The following is a 21,017-nucleotide window of genomic DNA, read 5'->3' as shown; positions in this document are numbered from 1 at the left end:
ATGCATACGTACATACATAAAATATTTCACTAAAGTGGCTTTTCCTTCTTTGTGCCTTTAATATGTGTTGGACCACAACTCTTGAAAACTGCCAACCAGCTACATCAATAGTTGTTCTTATTAATAATCAAGGGAGCTCAAGTGCAATACAACTCCAACTTCAAGTGGAAGAAATATTTTTAAAGGCAAATATTTTGAAGAAAACTATAGCAACCATGCATTTTGCTATGAATATTGCCCTGGACAAACTTCCCATATACCTGGAAACGGTCTATAGAAAATATAAATAAAGAAAACCTGACGAAGAAAGGAAGACACTTAAGATCAACGTGTTAAAGATTAAAAAACTACCGAGGAACAAAAACACTATTCCAACCTGAATAAAATGAGACTCCTAGCCTTTCAGGGATCAAGGAGATCAGATAACCTACATGCAGGAATAAAAATGAGGATTAGAAGAGGCAGAGGGGAATCTGGGTTGAAAGGCAAACTACAGTACATGCAAACTGACTTTAAATTTGTTACAATAGTAAGTATGGCAAATATGTTGGCTGTACTTATGTATCACAGCAAGTCCTTGTACGATTTAATCAGAAACAATCCAGAAGTAATAAATAATTCCAGCCTCATAGGCAAATGAAATAATAATGTTTGACTTATATATAGAAATACCATCTTGCTTGGATGCTGTTATTTTTACAGTTATGGGATATACAATTATACAGTTATGACTTAATGGGCCACAGGAAAAATAAAAGAGAAATAAGGAAATCACAAGTAAACTCTGGATTTAGTTTGCACATCTCATTAAGTTAACAGTTACAATCTAAAACCTAAAACACCACTGAGTCCTACCAAGTACCTTATATTGCTTTAAAACAATCTCTGGTTTATTATTCAGCAATTCCATTTAGACATCACATTTACAAGCCAAAGCTTAGGATATATAAAAGATTTAACATCAAAAAATTATTAATTTAAAATTAAATTCATTTTTGAAATTCTGGGTTGTTAGCAACCTTGCTGATTAATTCTACTGACCAAACTAGGCATTATATTTATTACCACAATGCTGAATTTTATGCAATGAAATAGTTAAAGTTAAGAGTTTTAAATTTACAGGTCTTACAAGTACCTAATTTTTCTTTGCTGAGTCATGGCTTCTTCTTCTTCTCTGTGTATTGTGTGTGGTTTTAAATTTTTTTTAAAAAGAAATCTCTAGATTTCTGACTTCAAATGAGAAGCAAACACAAAGGTTCTTTCCCTCCTTTTTACATTCCAGACCTGTTATTGTGTGCTTTGTTACCTAGGAAATAACAGTATAGGTATGAGAATTGCTCTGAAATTGCATCAAGTGTTGGAGTAAAAACTGTAATTAATTAATTGAACTCAGTGCAATCATTCTGTTTGCAAAAGTTCAGAATTTGATAAAATACTTCAAACAAAAATATGGCAAGTGGAGTTTCCCTCTGTAAGATTGGCTGGGCTAATTTTTGGGATTCAAATTCCCCCCCACCCAAAAAACCCCCCAATAAAATCTACTTGTGAAAAGATACTGTGTTTATCTGAAAGGGAGAGCAGAGAGTCTTTAAATGATATATAAATAAAATAAAATTTACCTTTGAAGTGGAAGACTCTGAGATTTGCTCAAAATATAGTAAGAATGGTTCCATCCAGGATGTCAGCCACATTCATTTGGGATTATCTTCCTTTAAATTAAAATATAGCATTTTATTTTAAAAAATTGCTTTTTCTAAAGAAAGTCTCTTTAAGCACACATGGTTCCCCTCTCCCCCGATATCAGTAGCTCTAATGATGTATTTTGAACTTCTGAAGCCAAAAAAATCCACTTTTAAGTTCTATTGATTTCACTGGGAAAGGGGTTTAGTCTGTCTTCGGGAAATCAATGAGCATGGGAGTATTTAATTTTGGCTAGTCTGTGTCCTTGAGCTTGAAGAAGGAGCTCTAAAATTTATATGCATAATATACTATATTCTTTCACTTTGTCCCTCACAGGGGAAAGAATTTCTGAACATTTTCTTAGTTTTTTTGTTATTATTAGGAACTTCTGAATAATCACTATGCAAATCTTTTAATATCAGAAAACATAGCTTTGTTTTATCATTTCCCTACCTTTTTGCATTATGTATTTCATGTAAAATCTGAGGACAATCACTCCCTTGTACATTGCATTGTAATATTTGTCATGGATACTAGCAAGATGTATGGATCGATGTCTATACATATATTCATGCTTGTGCATATAACATCTGTCTGTCTGTCTATCATCTCTCAATGCAAATCAGCTATTCAAGAAACAAAAACTTTTAAATATCTGAGAATTTCTTTTCAAATGCTATTGCTAAGAGGCAAACAATCAGAAGGCATCAAGTATTTTCCAACTAATAAATTTTATAAAAAGTGTAAGGTTTGATAAGCGGCCTTCCCACTTCTGATTTTTATTATAATTTGTTAGTTGGAAAAGATGCTACCAGACTCCTTGTTGGGCATGCCTCATTCAATATCCAAGAAAGAAACCCCCCATCTCCATTTGAATAGAGAAAAAGGTACTTTTACTGGACATGAAATGAAAACAGCTAAAGTGAAGCAAGATCTGAAGCAAAAAGGCGTGAACATGTACATATCAACGGTTTACCCAAGACTCTCCCCCCAGTTACCCCAACCCCATGTCCAATCTCCAACTCCCAAAGGTGTCATGTGGGGTGCATCATCAAGGGGCCTCATTCAGCTGGTATGCAGAGATGGTTGACCTTGACCAAGCCCAAACACGAGCCATCAGCATGCACAGAAGATGGTGAGAACAAAGCTCCAGTCATGATAACTCCTCCAGTACCTAGTACTTCCCTCCCCAAATACCATGAGCCCCCACCCTCCCTGTTACTATGGCAGCCAATAGCAAGTAAACAAAGTAGAGGCTGACACTCCTTCTTATTTTTATTTTTGTGCCACCATAGACTAATGCAGCAACTTCCTACTATAGCTAAGCATACAGTTACAGGAGAACATGTTTTTCTTTTGTCCTTATGTCCTCGTCTGGCAGGGCTATATTCAAAAATCAAATACTGTCTGCCTTTTTTGAGAGTCTATTCCTGAGAAGATTCCAGCAGTAACAAAATCAGTTCTGTGACCATAATTAGTTGATTGGTACCCTCCTACCTTGTGCTGCTGCCTGAAATTGACAACTTTATACACTGAAGACTTTTGCCTTCTAACCAGCCCTATTACATTCCTATGACTGAAAAGCCAGTCTTTCTGATATCGGAAAGAGTAATTTCATATTTTATACATGTAGATGTGTAGACATATGTGGGGGGTTTTTTGGGGTAAGTTTTTCATTGTAATATTTGTCATGGATGCTAGGAAAGTCAAGCAGTGTGCCCCCCCCCCTTTCCCATCCCACTTCCCATTTGTCCTCCTTTCCAGTTGTCGTTGTCCTCCTTTGTCGATTCCATCATCTGGTAATGTCTGTTAAAAGGAACAATTAAAAGTTGTTGCCAGTCAGGCTAATGAATTCTGCATTTTACAGACGGCAAAAGAGATAACTATCCACCCATTGCCATAAACATTTTTAAAGCCAAAAGACTAACCTTTGGCTTTAGAGACCAAAAACCAATTGCAACAGTGAAGTCACAGTTTTCAGATCTGTACTTTGAATTCCTTGCAATGCATCTAATTCTGTGTTATGACTGGAATTAAGCATTACTTTGTAAAGGCTCTTATGAAGCTTTGTTACCTCACAATTTGCGTAAAATTGATAGTTAACAAGTGATTCTGAACAATTTCCAATCACTTGGGGGGAGGGGAAGCATCAAATCTATCTTGGAGACCATGGTTTTTCAGTCCAATATCTGGTTTTATTAACGTTCAGAGAAATCAATGTGAAACTGAAAAAAAAAAACCTTGTCTTTGATGCCAATAGACACAATGGCTGCAGTACAATACCCCAGTATTCTAGGATTGATGTGGGCGGAATTCTACATCCACACTAGTCCAAATATGAGAACATTTATTAAAAAAAAATATTCAGCTTTTTCAATCAGAACATTTTCCAGAAAATTCTGCTAGGAATGAAAATGAATATGATGCCAGTTAGCACATTCATCTCAACATCAATAGTCTGTACTAACATTTGTTTGAGGTGAAAGAGAAAAAAAATCCATGGAATCCATGCATTTAATTTTTTTAGAACAATCATCTGAAAAGCAAACAACTAATTTAGAAACTGGCCCACAATGGAAAGTTTGCCATGGAAAGTTCTGATCCACATCTCTGCAAACAGTACAAATAAAAGCTCTCCACATAGAAGACTGTATTTCAGGGAGAAACATTTTGTGCTAGCCTTCTCCCTCCTACCTACAGTGCTTCTCTAAGTGCTGTAAATGTTTTATGTGGAGGAAAATTCAATCACACGAGCTCTGCCTAAAGTGCTTCTGCCTAGACAACAAGATTGCCACCTTAGTGAGAATGAGGCTTCGTTTTTGTAAAAGAGAAAATTTCCCTCCCAAAGATTTTTTTGGGTTAATTGTCTTTTGAGTTTTGGCTACTATGTTTATTTTATTTATTTATTTATTTATTTATATTTGGTGCTTCTAGACCGCCCCCTCTCCCAGAAGGGACTCGGGGCGGTGTACAGTCCATAGAGAATATCACAAAATACAATAAAAAATTAAATATGTACAGTTTGGAGGAGGTTAAAATGCAATTAAAAGAACTGTACAAAGCTAAATAAATATAATTTTTTTAAAATCCCTAAAACAGACACAACAGATTAAAAAACCCTAAGATAACCAGATAATAATACATTTGCCAGGAGGGACAGTTGTAATTATGCCAGGCCTGCTAATCGGAACAGGTGAGTCTTCAATTTTTGCCGGAAGGAGCGGAGGTCAGAAGTGGTTCTAATGTCGGGGGGGGGGGGAGGTCATTCCAGAGGGTTGGGCCCATCACAGAGAAGGCCCTACTCCTTGGTGTCGCCCGTTGGCATTGCCTAGTGGACGGCACCAGGAGAAGTCCCTCTCTGTGTGAGCGAATTGGCTGCAGGGATGTATGTGGGAGGATGCGATCCCGCAAGTAACTAGGTCCCGTGCCATGGAGCGCTTTAAAGATGGTAATCAGCACCTTGAAATGCACCCGAAAAACCACAGGTAGCCAGTGCAGCTCGCGCAGGAGAGGTGTTACGTGGGAGTTTAAAGGTCTTTTTCAAACTTGGGAGCTTTAAAATATGTGGATTTCAATTCCCAGAAATCATGCTGGCCAGGGAATTCTGGGAGTTGAAGTTCACAGGTGTTAAAGTTACCAGGTTTGAAAAATACTACTTTAGAAGTTGGCCTAGATAGAGCAATAGCACTTAGACTGATATACCACTGCAGGGTGCTTTATATCCCTCTGCAGAACTGGTGGCAGAAATTTTGAGCAGAAATTTTGAGCGGTGAACTGGCAAATACCACCTCTGGCTGGCCCCAGAATGGGGCGAGAATGGAGATTTTGCAATATCCTTCCCCTGGAGTGGGGTAGGAATGGAGATTTTGTAGTATCCTTCCCCTGCCACGCCCACCAAGCCACGCCCACAGAACCACTGCCTTGAGGATAGTAGGAGAACTTAGAAGGCAGTGCAGTCCCTCTTCCTCAGCTGAAGGCAGTTGCCTCAGGCTGCCTAATATTGGAAAGTGTATTTTTTGTGCCTAATTTGCAGTGGATTTACAAGATAGTGTTAGATTTACAAAATGGCAAGTATGTTTATATATTTAAAAGGTAAACAGATCTTTTTCAACCAGAACTAAATTTCTGTATTAGGGCTGAGACAGATTGATTGAAACAAAGTCACTCAGCTGGGTTCATGGCCAAGGTAGGACTAGAACTCAGGGTCACTTGGTTTCTTGACCTTTATCAAGACACTGATCTGGCCTTTGATGCAAACTTACACCTGCATAATCAATTAATTAGCTCAATTTCAATCTTGCTAATCAGGCAATAGCTCCCATCTTCTCTTTGTTTCCATCAGCATCCATCAACCCTAACTCTAAAGTAAATATCTAAGCAGCTTGTTTGAGGAATCTTTGATGCCCTGTGAAATTTCTCTGATTTCTCCAGGATTTTCATAAAAAGCAAAGTAGCGATGGAACAAACTGTTTGGGTTCTGGTAAATGTCTGGTTAAAGCAGAGATGCAATACTATCACTTACAGGTAATGTACACCCCACAGTACTTCCCCCCACATTAAAAGCCTCTCTGCTATGACACTCTTTCTTTGCTTGAAGGCCATTGTGCCTCGGTTGTTACGTAGTCTGCCCCTCATCATAATCACCACCATTATAAAAGCTCTTCATACATCTCAAAATGATTGGCTCCCAAAGATGAGGTTGCACAGGTGCTGAAATGAATGGGTTTATTTGTTTCTGGCATAATGAAGCCTTCCTGTGTGTGTATGAGTTTAATCTAATTCCGGAATGAGCTAAGTGCAATGTTATGCTGAAAGTCTAGCTAAATGCAACAGATGATGCTGTTAAAACGAGTTAAAGATATACAAACATACAGATAGCAATCGTATATGAGATATAAGTTGGATTATTTTTGATGATTTGGTTTGTTGTGTGGAAAAGATTCCACACAACTGGAAACTGGAAGATGGGACGGAATGGCTTAAATGATTATTAATTTCATTTTACTGTAGAAAAAAAATATATTAATGCAATCTATAAAATTCATGAAGGTAAAATGCAGACTAGAGTTGGTAAACTTATTTATTAATCTGTTTTTTGCTGGCTTTCATAAACTAGATATGCAGCTACAACAAAGGCAGAGGTGGGTTCCAACTGGTTCGGACCTGTTCAGCTGAGTAGGTAGTAACTCGGCTGGCTGCCCACGCACACAAACCGGTTCTATTGTTGACAGCACCCTCTTCATGTTTGCTTCTGCGCTTGCACAGAACAATATCCATTGCAGAAATATAATTTCTTCCCTTTTCTAATGTTCTGCGCATGCGCAGACCTATTTAGATATAAATGCGCATACGCCCAAAGCAAAATGTTGTGATATTGATATGCTATTTTTCAACCTTATTCCTAGGGAAATGTATAAGAAAGAACAGAAATATAAAACTATCTAAATACAAAGCAAAAGGAAACACAGATGCCATGTGACAACAACAATATGAAATAAGTGTCCAGTTTAAAATAATATCCAACAACCATTCACTTTCTTTTGTTGAGAATGGGTTGGTGAAGAGCTGGATGTATACAGTATGTAGGATAGTTAGTCCTTCAAGTTTAGGAAATTTAAACTAGGAAGGGCGTTAACAAATTTCAGCTGACATTGGGAGCTGCTTAAGAAGGAAAACAAAAGCCACTGCAGCTTGCATATCACAATTGCATATATAACACAATATCTGATCCAAAACATTCAGCACATGAAAAACTGTGCACATACAATTGGTTGACAGAAAGCTGACCTGTTAACACAAGCAAGGACATGGGGAAATACCGGGACTATTTTGTCTGTTTGTGATGACTGGGGGGATTTTATCAGTTAAATCACTGTTCTTCAGAAAAAAAAAAATTTCTTTGGCGTTAAGATTCTTCTCCAAAATTTCTGAAATGCTCAGAAGGAGAATGAAGAATTCCCCATTATCTTTGTTACATACAATAATTCATTGTGGAAGGGAAATGAAGTGAATTATTTTTAGACTACAAATGGATGCACTGGGGGGTCAGGGTGTGGCCTGAGATATTGCCCAGCTTGGAGACAGCCCAAGCAAACAGTGGTTGTCACAATCTACAAGATGTTGCAAATATCCCCAAAAATATAAAGGTAAAGGTTCCCCTCACACATATGTGCTAGTCGTTCCCAATTCTAGGGGGCAGTACTCATCTCCATTTCAAAGCGGAAGAGCCAGCGCTGTCCAAAGATATCTCTGTGGTCATGTGGCTAGCATGACTCAATATCAACGGCTCATGGAACGCTGTTACTTTCCCACTAAAGGTGGTCCCTATTTTTACATGCTTTCGAACTGCTAGGTCGGCAGAAGCTGGGACAAATAACGGGAGCTCACTCACTTTAGGGATTCGAACCGATGAACTGCCGACCTTTCTGATCGACAAGCTCAACATCTTAGCCACTCAGCCCCCCAAATATAGTGCTATGATTATTAGCACGAATGTGAAAAAAAACTAAACATAAATGTGCAGAATTTGTTAAAGAGTTGGTGGTAATTACTAGTACGTCATGGTTCAGGTAGTCTAAAAAAGCACATTATTATTATTATTATTATTATTATTATTATTATTATTATTATTATTTTGAGAGGCAGAGTCCCATATATTTTATTTTCTGTCACTATCTACTTCTAGAGAGTCCTTATCTTGTGAGGAAATGGCCTGGTTCTATAGGTAACATACTGAACCTTGGAGGGTCAGCCACCTGCTTTCATATTTATGCCTGGGAGGGAATATTTTGAGAATCTGCTTTCAACTGTTCTAAGTCAAACACAATCACCATTTAAGATCCATTCATGTTCCAAATTGTTTTGTCTCTGGGGTTAGTGACAATGGCTAAATCTTCATTCAATCTTCCCAGCATTCCTGTTAGAAGAGTATTATACACTGGTTGTTTCAGGACAATAATGTCCTCTAGGCTGAAAGTTTTTTCCCCCCCCTGTAACCAAAAAGACTGGGAAACAGGGAGCAGCTATCTGGAACCAATCAAGAAATGAAGCATTTTTGTTCCACTTTGAAGGAAATTAAGGGGCAATTATAACTGCTTCTGCTCTACTTTTTTTCTCCTTCTTTCAGTAAAGCTTCCCATTTAACCCCAACAACCCATCATTTTCATCAGCACTTGAGTTTTCCTGGTGTATAGAAGCTCCTGCCCTGCCATTTCCTTAGCACTTTCCTCCTCTCCTTATTTGGTAAACACAAACTTTCCCCTCTACCTTCCGATTGCTATAGGTTTTGGATTCTCATCCGTATGCAGATGGTTTACTCAATTTAATTTGTTTGTTACTGCCTATGAAACATAGAAGATTTCAGTGGCTAGCTAATTACTCCTAGTAACTGCTATTTATTCACTCCGTTATTATACAGTAGGCACAGTATATAAATCTCCTATCTGTTGTATGCATACCATATTTTCAGAGAAACTTCCCTTCCCTACATATCTGACCTTGTATGGAGGATATGCAGTTAATCTTTAAAGCGCTCCATGGCACGGGACCTAGTTACTTGCGGGATCGCATCCTCCCACATACATCCCTGCGGCCAATTCGCTCACACAGGGAGAGACTTCTCCTGGTGCCGTCCACTAGGCAATGCCAACGGGCGACACCAAGGAGTAGGGCCTTCTCTGTGATGGGCCCAACCCTCTGGAATGACCTCCCCCCCGACATTAGAACCACTTCTGACCTCCGCTCCTTCCGGCAAAAATTGAAGACTCACCTTTTCCGATTAGCAGGCCTGGCATAATTACAACTGTCCCTCCTGGCAAATGTATTATTATCTGGTTATTTTAGGGTTTTTTAATCTGTTGTGTCTGTTTTAGGGATTTTAAAAAATTATATTTATTCAGCTTTGTACAGTTCTTTTAATTGCATTTTAACCTCCTCCAAACTGTACATATTTAATTTTTTATTGTATTTTTGTGATATTCTCTATGGACTGTACACTTTTATTTATTTATTTTTATTTTATTTTATTTCTTAGATTTTTAGACCGCCCCTCTCCCAAAAAGGGACTCGGGGCGGTGTACAGTCAATACAATAAAACCAGTCATAATAATTAAATACATTTAAGCTACATTTAAGATACATTTGGAGGGGGAGATAGGCTGTACTAAGAAATAAATAATTCTAATCCTAAAAACATCACAATTAAAAACCCCAAACCCTAAAATAAAATAAATCCCTGGGAGGTAAAACTAAGAAAGTGCCAGGCCAGCTGATTGAAATAGGTGAGTCCCTTCTGGGAGAGGGGGCGGTCTAGAAGCACAAATAAATTGAAATTGAAATTGAAATAGACTTGACCCTGAGTTCTGTTGACAGTACAAAGCAGATTTTTGGCATATTAACTGTTAATTGGAACAAAAACAAAGCCTGCACCCAATAGCCATGTCTAGTCAGCTTCCTTTCTGGTGATATAACCCTGTATCACTCCATCTCAGCACCTTAGATACTTTTTCAGAGCCCCACTGATTATTATTCTTTTGCCTTCATATCCTGTTACCCTTTGGCTAAAAGAGGCAAAACACTCGGGCTGAATCACTTCAATAGTATAAAATGGCAAGCCAATTCTTCTTGTTTTTGGAAATCTTTGCTTATCTCATAGAATCAATCAAAGCCAATTCATTAGAACAGGGGTGTCAAACTCGTGTCATCATGGCATCGTCATGTGACATATCGCAATTTCACTAAACGGGGCATGGGAGTGGCCAGCGCATGACAATTTTTGGCCCACGGGTCGCAAGCTTGACACCCCTGCTTTAGAAGCTTTGAATTAACACTCTGGAGTCAGTCTATATTATATGGCAAGATGAGACCACCTTAGAATATAGGTCTAATTAATTCATTAATGAAGGATAATATTTTATTTACTGTTATAATTGTGTACCTCCTTACTTTTCTATTATTCTTCTATTTTTCAAAACAGCTTTACTTATGACTGAAGTGCTAGGCTGGGTCTAGACTGCCTGGAATCATTGCAACTTTTTCTATTGTGTCTAAGGAGTTGTAAGGTTGAACCAGCTGGAACAGCCCCCACTTGAGTGAAGCTAAGCATTTTGTAGTTTAGAAGACTTTTAAAATGTGGTGATGTGGAAGTGCTTAAATGTTCCTTCTACTGATCTAACATAACTTGTGGATGGATGAAGGATGAGTGAAGAGACACTAGTCTCCTTCAATACAGTAGATTCATGAAATAATTAATTAGAAACAATGAATGTGACTAATGGAGAAGCAACATTTCCTTTTCCCTTCAACTACAAAATTAAGTGGGTTGCCTGAGACAAATACTCCTTTTTTATATACCGGTGATATTACTATTGCCTTCTGGCTTTCATCTGGAGCAGCTTCCTTATTTTGAAATTGTCTATTTTTATTACTTTGCCTTCTGTTTTTAGAATTGCTGCTACTGCCAGCTATTCTCAAAGTCTTCAAACTAATACAGTGGGATATAAATATTTGTACTGAATTAGCCTTGGAACAGCAAGTGGTCATTACGTTTTAGTAGCAATCACTAAAATAATCATTCTTATTGCTATTGTGATTTGCATATTTAATCTTAGTCATCCTTATGACAACTGGGTAAGGTGTTTTCACTGTGGTTGTTACTATAATTATTATCATTGCTGATATTATTTCCATTTTGGAGAAAGTGACAAGAAGTGATGCCTGAGTGTTTTGGTTTTAATACAATTGTAATGTTGAAAGAACACACCCACACATACACATGGCCAACTAATAATTTTAAGGGTGATATTTGAACTGGGATTTGCATTGTCATGTTTTAAAACTCAATGCAAGCTGGCCTAATCATTAAATCATTGGGTTGTTGGAACAAAAAGAAAATGAGAAGAATAATCTCACATAAGTATCCTCCTTGGAGAATTCCCCCCCCCCCTAAATATAATTAAATAAATAATAAAAACAAGACATTGTGCCTTACTACCACTGCCATATTTCTTGTCTGTTGCACCATAAGAGGGAACATTGGAATATTTTCTATGCTTATTGAACATCACCATTGTTCAAAGAAGAAATAAGAATGTAATTAAAATTTTACTTAATTATTTGAATTCTTCCTATACCCCTTCAGCATTATGTATTCTCTCTCCCAAGCCTAAAGGCGTGGATTGAGAAGAACAACAAAGATTAATAACTTTGACTAAAGCAAAATTTGTCACTTCCCTGAGTTAAAAAAAGACCCCCAAGGAACTGTAAACAAAAAAAAAAAAAACCCTACTCTTCGTTGAAAATGGCAGAAAACTCTGAGAAATTAATTCTGCTTTTATGCTTAATGTACATCTAGGTTTTATAGAATGAATTATGAATAATATTTCTCCTGATGCCTCACTGCCATGGCCAGCTGGGATAAAGTCTGGGATTCTTTATGAGCCAGGAAAACTGGCCAGGTAGGCTGAGTAGGGTATTAATTCTTGATCTGCTGACTGTTTAGCATTGCCTAAGGATCTCATATGTTGATCAAATCTTGCTTATTTTAAAGCAGCCTCTTTGATGTTAGCATTCTATAGAGAAAGTTCATCTTATTTTGATGGCCAGTTTATTTATGTTCGCTGCACAGAAGTAGACTTCACTTTGCTTAAAAAGCAATAATATGCAAACATACTTCTTTTTCCGAAAGAAATAGGGAAGGTTTTGTACTATATGCAATATACTTATTCTGAAGAATTATTTCCTATTATTTTTTTTGCATAGTTAAAAATTGGGATAGCTACTATTATGTGTAATGAAATGGAATCTCTGGAGAGAGAGAGGGAGGGAGGGAGAAAGAGAGAGATAGAGATACAAAACATGTTCAGTTTAATATATATCTTTAATAAGATTAGAGGATAAAAATGTCAATAGAAAGGTACAGATAACATACTGGTATAATTTATCAGTCAACTAGAAGATTTTAGTCAGAAAGTTGTAAAATAGTTAACACATGAAGTATATGACATGCCTAATCTTAATAATTAGGCATGTCATATCTGTTACTGTACAAAGCACTTCTACAAGTGATGCTCAGCTTTCCTCCTCCTTCCACTTCCCACTTGCCCAATCAGTTGTTGCTGTTGTCAGCAAGTACATGGATGTTTCTTACAACTACTTTAAAATATTATCTAGAATTTCAGAAACACCTGATAAATGATCATAGGTAAATAACTTCCGCTCATTAGGAAAAAAAACCCTCCATAATTACAATCAGATTATCATGTTCCAGAAGCGGATGGTAAAGTAAAGTATACTATAATGCATACCAGAATTGTAGAACAGAATAAGTTCCACAATTCTGGTATTTAAAAAAATGTCCCCAAAACATTTCCCCATAAGGAGATACATATTTCCTCTATTTTTTTAAATTGACACATATAACCTCAACATTTGTTACTCCTTTCACCTGTTTTTAAATGCACATGGGTTAGAAAATTTGTTGCATTTAATCAGAATATCCCACAAAGAAATTTTAAAAAGTCAGTTAAGAGCCATAACATTTTCCCATTAAATTTGCTTGATCATCTTATTTAATTATTTACTTAATTAATTCCTATAGACTGATTTTATTCATTATCAAACTTGCATTTAAGCATGCAAGCAGTAGCAAAAAAGATAAGAAACGTAGTTTTCTTTGAATACAAACTTTTAATAAAAGTGTCCGTTGTCTATTAAACAGAAGTTTTTCCACTTCATCTGCATATCTTAATTAATTTTTTTTCTTTTGTGTGTGTTTTGGAGCAATATCTATGTGCATTGTAGCACTTCAAAGCAATTAACAGTTCTGAGTAACTAAGAATAAAAGCTATACTTACAAAAATAAATTTAAGTACAAAGTTAAAACTCCAAAAATGTAGTTCTTGGAAAAAATGAATGTTTTAGTTTTAAATTCCTGTCTAATTTTTTAATACTTGAAACATTTTATTTCTGTTACTGAAGGAAAGTTTGTTGAGCTATTGATTATATCCAATATTTGTTTTAATCCTTGAGATCATGAAAAACTAATTGCTTTCCATATGATTGTGCACACTTACCACAGAGTAGTAAGTCTGTGGTAAACTCACATTTAAATGTATTTTGATAAGCATAGAATTTCATTGCACAATTTTTGCAAATGAAATGCCCCCCCCCCCCCCAAATTTGTCGAGAGAATTAAAAATGGACAAACCTTTTTCACTGGACTATGAGAAATGAAAAATTACCTTTTTCTTTAGCTTTGTTGAAAACTATATCCTTGCATTATATATTAATAACATTATTTCATAGACATACATTCAAATCAATATGTTTATGTTTACTTCAGAGCAATTTTCAATGTAATTTTTAATGGTCATTGGACAATCAATTTTTTAATTGATAAAGATAAATACAAAATATGAAATAAACATTCAACTGATTGAGTACAATGCACAGAATATAGTTTTGTATAAAATAAAGGTTCTAATACATACCTTCAAACAGTGTAAGGAACTCTTTCATCTGTTTTAGCTGCCTCATTGTCTCTCTCTTTCTCGTGGCATGTAGAATGCTGTAGTAATTTGTGCTATCCAAGTCTATGGAGAAATCTGAAGTGGAAAAACTATTTGCATATCTTAGAATCCAAAAGAATTACTTTGTAGTTTTCTCCTCTTGTGAAAGAAAGGAGGTACAGATTCCTGGAAGTGGCATTCTCAATATCACCCCAAATGGTCCTATAAAATATCACAGGATTTCTTTTCTAACCCCCCCCCCCCCCCCAATCCATCCAATCTGAAATTGCAAAACAAGAGTTTCAAACCTTTTATAGAATGGGCTTTTTAAAAACAAACAAACAAGCAAACAATTAAGTATAACAAAGTAAGAACGAGGGCAGGGGTGTGTGCGTGAACGTAACTATTCCCATTAAAAAGATTTTAAAATCAGAACTTTTCCTGGATGTGCCTTTCCAATTGAAAGATTACACAAGTCTTTAAAAAATTGAGAAATAAAAATATACTGAGGGAATTTCATTTGTCTATTTATAAATTAGTCCACCTATGAATAAGTTTAACATTTATGTCAGTTTTAGATATAATTTGGAATTATGGAATTAAAATCTCTCTCTCTCACTCTCTCTTTTCCTCTCTATTTTCAGATCATGGTTTAAAGTTATATTAGGAAAAGGAACAAAGCAAATTACTTCTAGTAAAAAGACTTCTGGGCAAGATAGTATCTCCAGTGAAGTGTCCATACTTATTTTGGCAGGTGGTTACTTATAATAGCAAAACTATTTGAATGAAATCATGTCCTCTGTGGTTTATGCCACGTGTTGGAACATGAATGTTGCACGTCCAGTTTGCCCAAGAAAGAATAAAGCCTCACCTTTAAATTGTCTTATCTAAATTCTAGATCACGTATCTGTCATGCCAACCAGGGGTGGATTCCAGTAGGCACTACTAACTGTTTACTCGTGTTTATGCTGTGTGCGCACTTGATGCATACTGTGCACGCATACACAGTGCAATTAAAATTGTTCTGCGCATGTGCAAAACTGAAAAACAAGATGGCAGCGGCAATGGCGCTGCCCAGAGAACCAGTTCAGGGGCGTAGCAGGAACCAGCAGCGACCCAGGCTGCCAAACCACTACCGATTTAGCCGAACTGGTCTGGTAGGAACCCACCACTGATGCCAACCCAAAAACTACCGGTATGCCAGCTGAAAAAGATTTGTAACTGAAAAACAAGCTGTTTTATTTCAAGCTACCCTGATGGTGGATGATCAGTATAAAAATCTTGCATATTTATTTGTTTTTAAAAAAACACCTTTGAGTTCTCTGGAATTCTTTCTGGATAGTGTACATAGAGCAAAAGACTTCTTTAAATACACACATGTAGGCATAAATTGTAAAAAATAATAATCAACATAGCCTCTGATGTATTGGAGATTTTTGTATAGGAAATGTCCTAACTCATAGAGGTTGAACATGAACATTGTATTGTCCATTCTAAAATGGATCTTATCCATTTAAATCCATCTTAAAACACTTTTTTTCAATATTTCTCACAGCAAAGAATGTGTTATATTTGGTGGCTAGGGTTAAGTTTTGACTGTGTCTTTTTCCCCAGTCCAACATTTTTACCATATAAAAAATTTGTAAGATTTCTTAATGATTGGGGTGACTTGGGGCAAAATAAGAAATTATGTTGATTTTCGATGACTTAATTACAATAAAGACTGTTAATAGAGTGCTTTGCTATTGTTTAACCTGTTAGCTATTTTTTCTTTCATGTATGCATGTATATGTGTACGACAGATCAATTGGGTTGCAAATAAATGTAGAAGCTGATTTGCTTTGCAAGGGGGGGGAGCTATTATTATTGTAGTAGGTTCGTCAGTGAAGATGATATATGTTTTTGTCTTCTATTTTTTAAATTAACTTAATGTTCTTGTTTAGTTTTGTTTTGTCCATGTTAAATCTTTTGTGTGTGTGTTTTAATCTCCTGAATAAAATAAAACATTGAAAAATTTGCAGGATTTCAGTGTTTTTGCAAGAGCTTCAAAGAATAATATATCAGAAGATTTCAAACAGAACATCAATATTTTGCAAGATTTAGAGAACTTCAGCTTTTTTGCAGAGGGCACTTGCATTATGATGTAATGGCTTTCATCACTTAAAAAGGTTGGCAATCCTTGATTTAAATAATTTCTTAAATTGAAACTATATTTTAAATAACATAGAAATTAACCCCCTAAATCAAATTGGGCTAACAATAATATTACTAACCCCAGAGTAAGTTTGTGGAATCTCCTCTAATGAGAATCAAAATATTCTTTTGTTACTTTGTTATTAACATTATGATCTAGAAAGATAGATCATTTTTTCCCTTGATGATTTGTGACTTCAAGGAATACTAAAGTATAAGAAGCCCACTGATGAATCACACCCAAGTTCCATCCATCTAGTTCTTGTTTCTTCCAATGGCTAACAAAATGCATTTGAAAAGGCCAGAAGCTGGTGGCCTATACCCAACTTCAATGGAAATTCATTATAGCTTTGATAATAATGTCAGTTCTGAATGAATTGTATCATAGTATATCTTTTGATCATTATTATGGAAAAGCATTGTTTCAGTCTCTGTGTGTCTCTCTCCCCTCCTCCATACATTTTACCCAATTATTTGTTTAATTGCATTATCTCTGGAAATAAACACAAATTTCTTTACCAGCATGAAAATGGATTCTGTTAAATAATTACTGGTAATAGCTAAATCAAAACAAACTCTTCATGCGATGAAAAAATTTGTTAATCCTGTGCTCATAAAACCCATTTATATTTGATTCCAATTTATCTGGCCACCAGTATAAAATCTCACTAACGGCTGATCCACCTATTGCTTTTGCTAAGATTTTGAAGTACAGCTTTCCAACCCATTTATGGCTTGTTGACTCAAATACCATTATATACTTAGAGACCATATAGGTCATTTATTACTAAAGATCACAGTATAATTTTATATAATCTAGGCTATTTTGGGATGCCTACCAAATGTACTATCCAGTATCTTTCATTGGTATCCAAACAGTGTAATGTCCTAGGCAAAATGTTGAAATTCAGTGATAGTTTTGTACTTGCTTTGCAAGTTTATATTTGTGATTAAGTTATGAAAATGTAAATTATATGAACTGCAACACAAATTATTTTTTAAGTTAGTACCTAAACATTTATAGGAGAACCTTTCCTTGTTTAATATAATCATGTTTGTATTTCATTAAATATCCCTAATATTTCATGCTTCTCCCTACATTTTGTGCAAATTTATTTTATATTCTATTTTAAAGTAGGCCTTTTATTAATTTATAGAGATCCAGATCTTAGCTATGTCCATGTAATAATCTTTTGCCTCTTCTACTAAGATCATTCCAGTTATAAAGATGAAGCAAATATCCTTTTCTAAGTTGAAAAAGCATTGGAAAAACCTGAAAACCAAAATGCTTTGGTGAATAAATGGGGAAAAAAAGACTAGTTTATGTCCAGCTGCTAATTTTTTTAAAAGTAATGCTCTATACTGATTGCTGTTTGACAGGGGAGGGTAGAAAGAGGAAATTCTCATTTTTGCCAGTGCTTGATATCTTCACCAATTGTCAACTTTCTCAAATGGATTTTGATGTTAAGAAAAAGGATAATGATTTGGAATTGTTCATTGTGAATGCATTAGGTTTGCACAGACAAAACATGCATGAAGTGCAATTACTGCTAGTGTTGTCATATTAGTATGAACGTTAATAGCATGTTTGTTATGCATTGAAACGGGTTATGCATTCTGATACTTTAATCTTGTCATCTGTGCATCACTTGTCTAAGTACTCTCATTTAAGATGCCATATCTCTTCTGGTAGCAATAAAGGAGTAAAGCAACATTAATATTAAATAATTAGAAAAACAAAAGGGGAATGATTAAACATATTTACATAATTGAAATAACACGGAGTCTCAGTGGGAAATCGGGACAATGTTGTCTCCATTCAAAGTAATTCATAATTCAGATTTTTAATTATGGCACATTCATTCATTTAAAGATGATTCTGGATGAGAGGGCCACTAATGAAACACAATCATTAGCATCCAAACAAAGTAATTTAGAAAGTCTCCTTTAGGGGAAAAAGATTTTCTAGAACATCATCAATCACACAAGATATGCAAAAACAAGCAATTAAGCCACACACAAGAACTACAACAACCTTATATATCAGTAATGTACACATGAAAACATAACTGATTACAATAACTAGACTAGGATGGTGGAGTTAATGTGTTTTTTACATTACAGTACCATGAAATATTCTGCCAGGGAGGGACCTTTGCCAAGCAAGTTCCATGCCAGCTTATAGACAAAGAGTAAGACTCCTCTGCCTAGCCCAGATCTCAGCATCCAAATCCCGGGTAAGTCATGGTCGATGGGCATATGAGGTCCTGCCTTTCCCTCCCTCCTCTCCTTTGACCCTCAATTTATAGTGCATTTGATTTGGCTAAATGGCAAATGTGGGATCGGCGTAAGATGTTACCCACGAAGCAGGTGCTGCCTTTGTTTCTCACTAGATACTCCAATCCTGCTTTGCGTTTTGACTGACAAAAGTCCTTCAAAGCCTCAAGGGGCAGAGGGGGCTCCTTCCAGAGACACACACAATTGCGGTTCATTAAACATGCAGAGGCTGTAGTCAGAGACCACATGACTTTTAATGCCTGTGTACAGTGTCTAGTTAAATAGATCCATCATACGGCTGGTTTCTGAACACCCTCCTCTTCTATGCAAAATTATAGTCTTGTTGCAACCAAACCTCTTTTCGGCTTGCTGCTTCGGGTGCGGGGGGGGGAGGGTGTCCCCCATGTGATTGGGCTTTACTTGCAGTCCCGAGTAAGGCGAGCTCTGCCGGGCACCCTGTCAGGCTGTTGTCAGAGCTGCCTTTGATAACTACCAGTCTCCGGAGCCAAAGTATGTTCTATTGGTACTTAAAGGACAAAAATACTGGTTAATTTTCAACAGTGCTCCTTCATTTGACTTTACAATTTATGGCAGTGAACATTAATGCGAGAATAGCTTGGTCGAGGAGGAATTTCAAATTAGAGAAGCTCTTCTCTTTAGCCCCAACAGCCTGACCCAGGGTGAACGGAAAAGTAATTTGCCACCAGATCCTCATTTTGCTGCTGTTATCACTCCTTGTAAATGAAGCACGGCAATTTATTGTAGCACCTCGAGAAGTCAAGAACATAATGTGTAAAACACATAGAAAAAAAAATCTTCCTTCATGTTCATTAACACCCCGTACATAGAGGCTGTTCACGTTCCCCTCTAATGAAGGAGGGGGTGAAATCTTAAACCTAAAGCTTTCTGTCATGTGAAGAAGCCCTCTTCAGACCATTAGATGGCTGAGTTGGACCGAAGAAAGGTCACTGACAAAAAAAGGGGGAAAGAAATGAAAAGGAAAGAAAGTTGCAGGGGTGAGGGAAGAGGAGGGGCGCGAACCACAGAAAATGACAATGCCGGAAAATGGAAAAATAGATTCAGGAAGGGAGTTTAGTCAATTCCCAGAATGGAAAGTGCATTTTCAGCATCAGATTTCATTTTTTTTTGTTGGCCTCTATGGGCATTTTCTGCTTATATTCAAGAAAATAATATCTAGCCCTTTATTAGCTGGGACTTATTTTAACACTCTAATACTCTTGTTATTTCACTCTTGTTCTGATCTTATGAAAAGTAGTTCTGGAGGCATATGAATATAAATAAAATTGTATAAATGTGGGCATTTGTGTGTGCTTGCCTTACAGAGTTTCTAATGATGAAGAATGGGGTGGTTTTTTATACTGTACATTAATTTTATGTGCACAAAGAACTGGAATGATGTACTTGATGATGGCAATATCAAGTGTTTCGTTGGGAATCTTTTATTTCGGTTATAGTCCTATAAGGAAACTAAACTACATTAATTCAAGTCCTTGTGAATAACAGAATGAATAACATGCTAAGGATAGCCTAAGGATAGCTATTACAATTATCATTTATTACAGCATGAAGTAGAACTGCTAAATTGAAAAGAAGTAGATTTACCTTCTTCAGTTACATTTTAAAAGGTTGAAAAATTCTGGAGATGTCTGCACTATTAGGGCAATGGAAAAAGAAGTGGCAAAAGTTGAGTTTTGCCACTTCTTTCCTTCATCAATACAGAGCACACATGCACATACAAATTAGGCAGATTGGGACAATTCTTGAATAATTTACTGTTATTTATTAGACATAAATTTGTACTGATTTGTAATGGGGTATCTCATGCTTTGATTTCTCAGATAGCTTTCACTTGGTCTGCAGATGAAAGAGATAAAATTATCTGGACACATTGAAATTATGTTAGCCCTCTTCTCTTTGTCATTACTAGTCTCTTTCTGTGCAGGCTTGGTGCTAACAACAATTATTGGTGGTAGCAACAGGATTCTTTTTGGCTACATAATGGCAGCCCAAGTCATACACCTGCACACAGATAACCTTAGCATAGATCAGGAGATCCACCTGGCCTCCTACTGATGGTGGAAATCCTACTATCCAACTCGTTCACCTAGATTCATTGGTTGATGAAAAGTAATCCCTCAGTTGGATGAAACCAACTCTATGAACTGGTTTACCCTGGATGAACCCAGCTATTTTTGTTTAAAAATGTACAAGGTCATCTTCGAGCCTAGGGCTTCTTCTGGCTGTGCTGAGGACCAAGAAAATCTCAACTCATTCACTGATCTAATGGGGTAGCTCTCCATATATTTTAAACTATTTTTCCTATAAGCCCTGGGATAGGAT

General features: G+C 36.3%; 1 long non-coding RNA gene across 2 annotated transcripts in view; it reads right to left on the bottom strand.

Moving 5' to 3' along the window:
• LOC309400217 overlaps positions 1-14,816 on the bottom strand; it is a 67,878-nt gene extending 53,062 nt beyond the window's left edge. For both annotated transcript variants that reach the window (XR_014176633.1, XR_014176634.1), the window contains exons 1-2: positions 14,169-14,816; positions 1,620-1,709 (exon numbers count right to left, since the gene is read on the bottom strand). This is a non-coding gene — a long non-coding RNA (uncharacterized lncRNA). The remainder of the gene's footprint in view (positions 1-1,619; positions 1,710-14,168) is intronic.
• Positions 14,817-21,017: the final 6,201 nt, after the last annotated feature.

The sequence above is a fragment of the Natrix helvetica genome, assembly GCF_964273705.1.
Source record: "Natrix helvetica genome assembly, chromosome: 1".
NCBI lineage: Eukaryota > Metazoa > Chordata > Lepidosauria > Squamata > Natricidae > Natrix > Natrix helvetica.
This window is presented reverse-complemented; position numbering and strand designations above follow the sequence as displayed.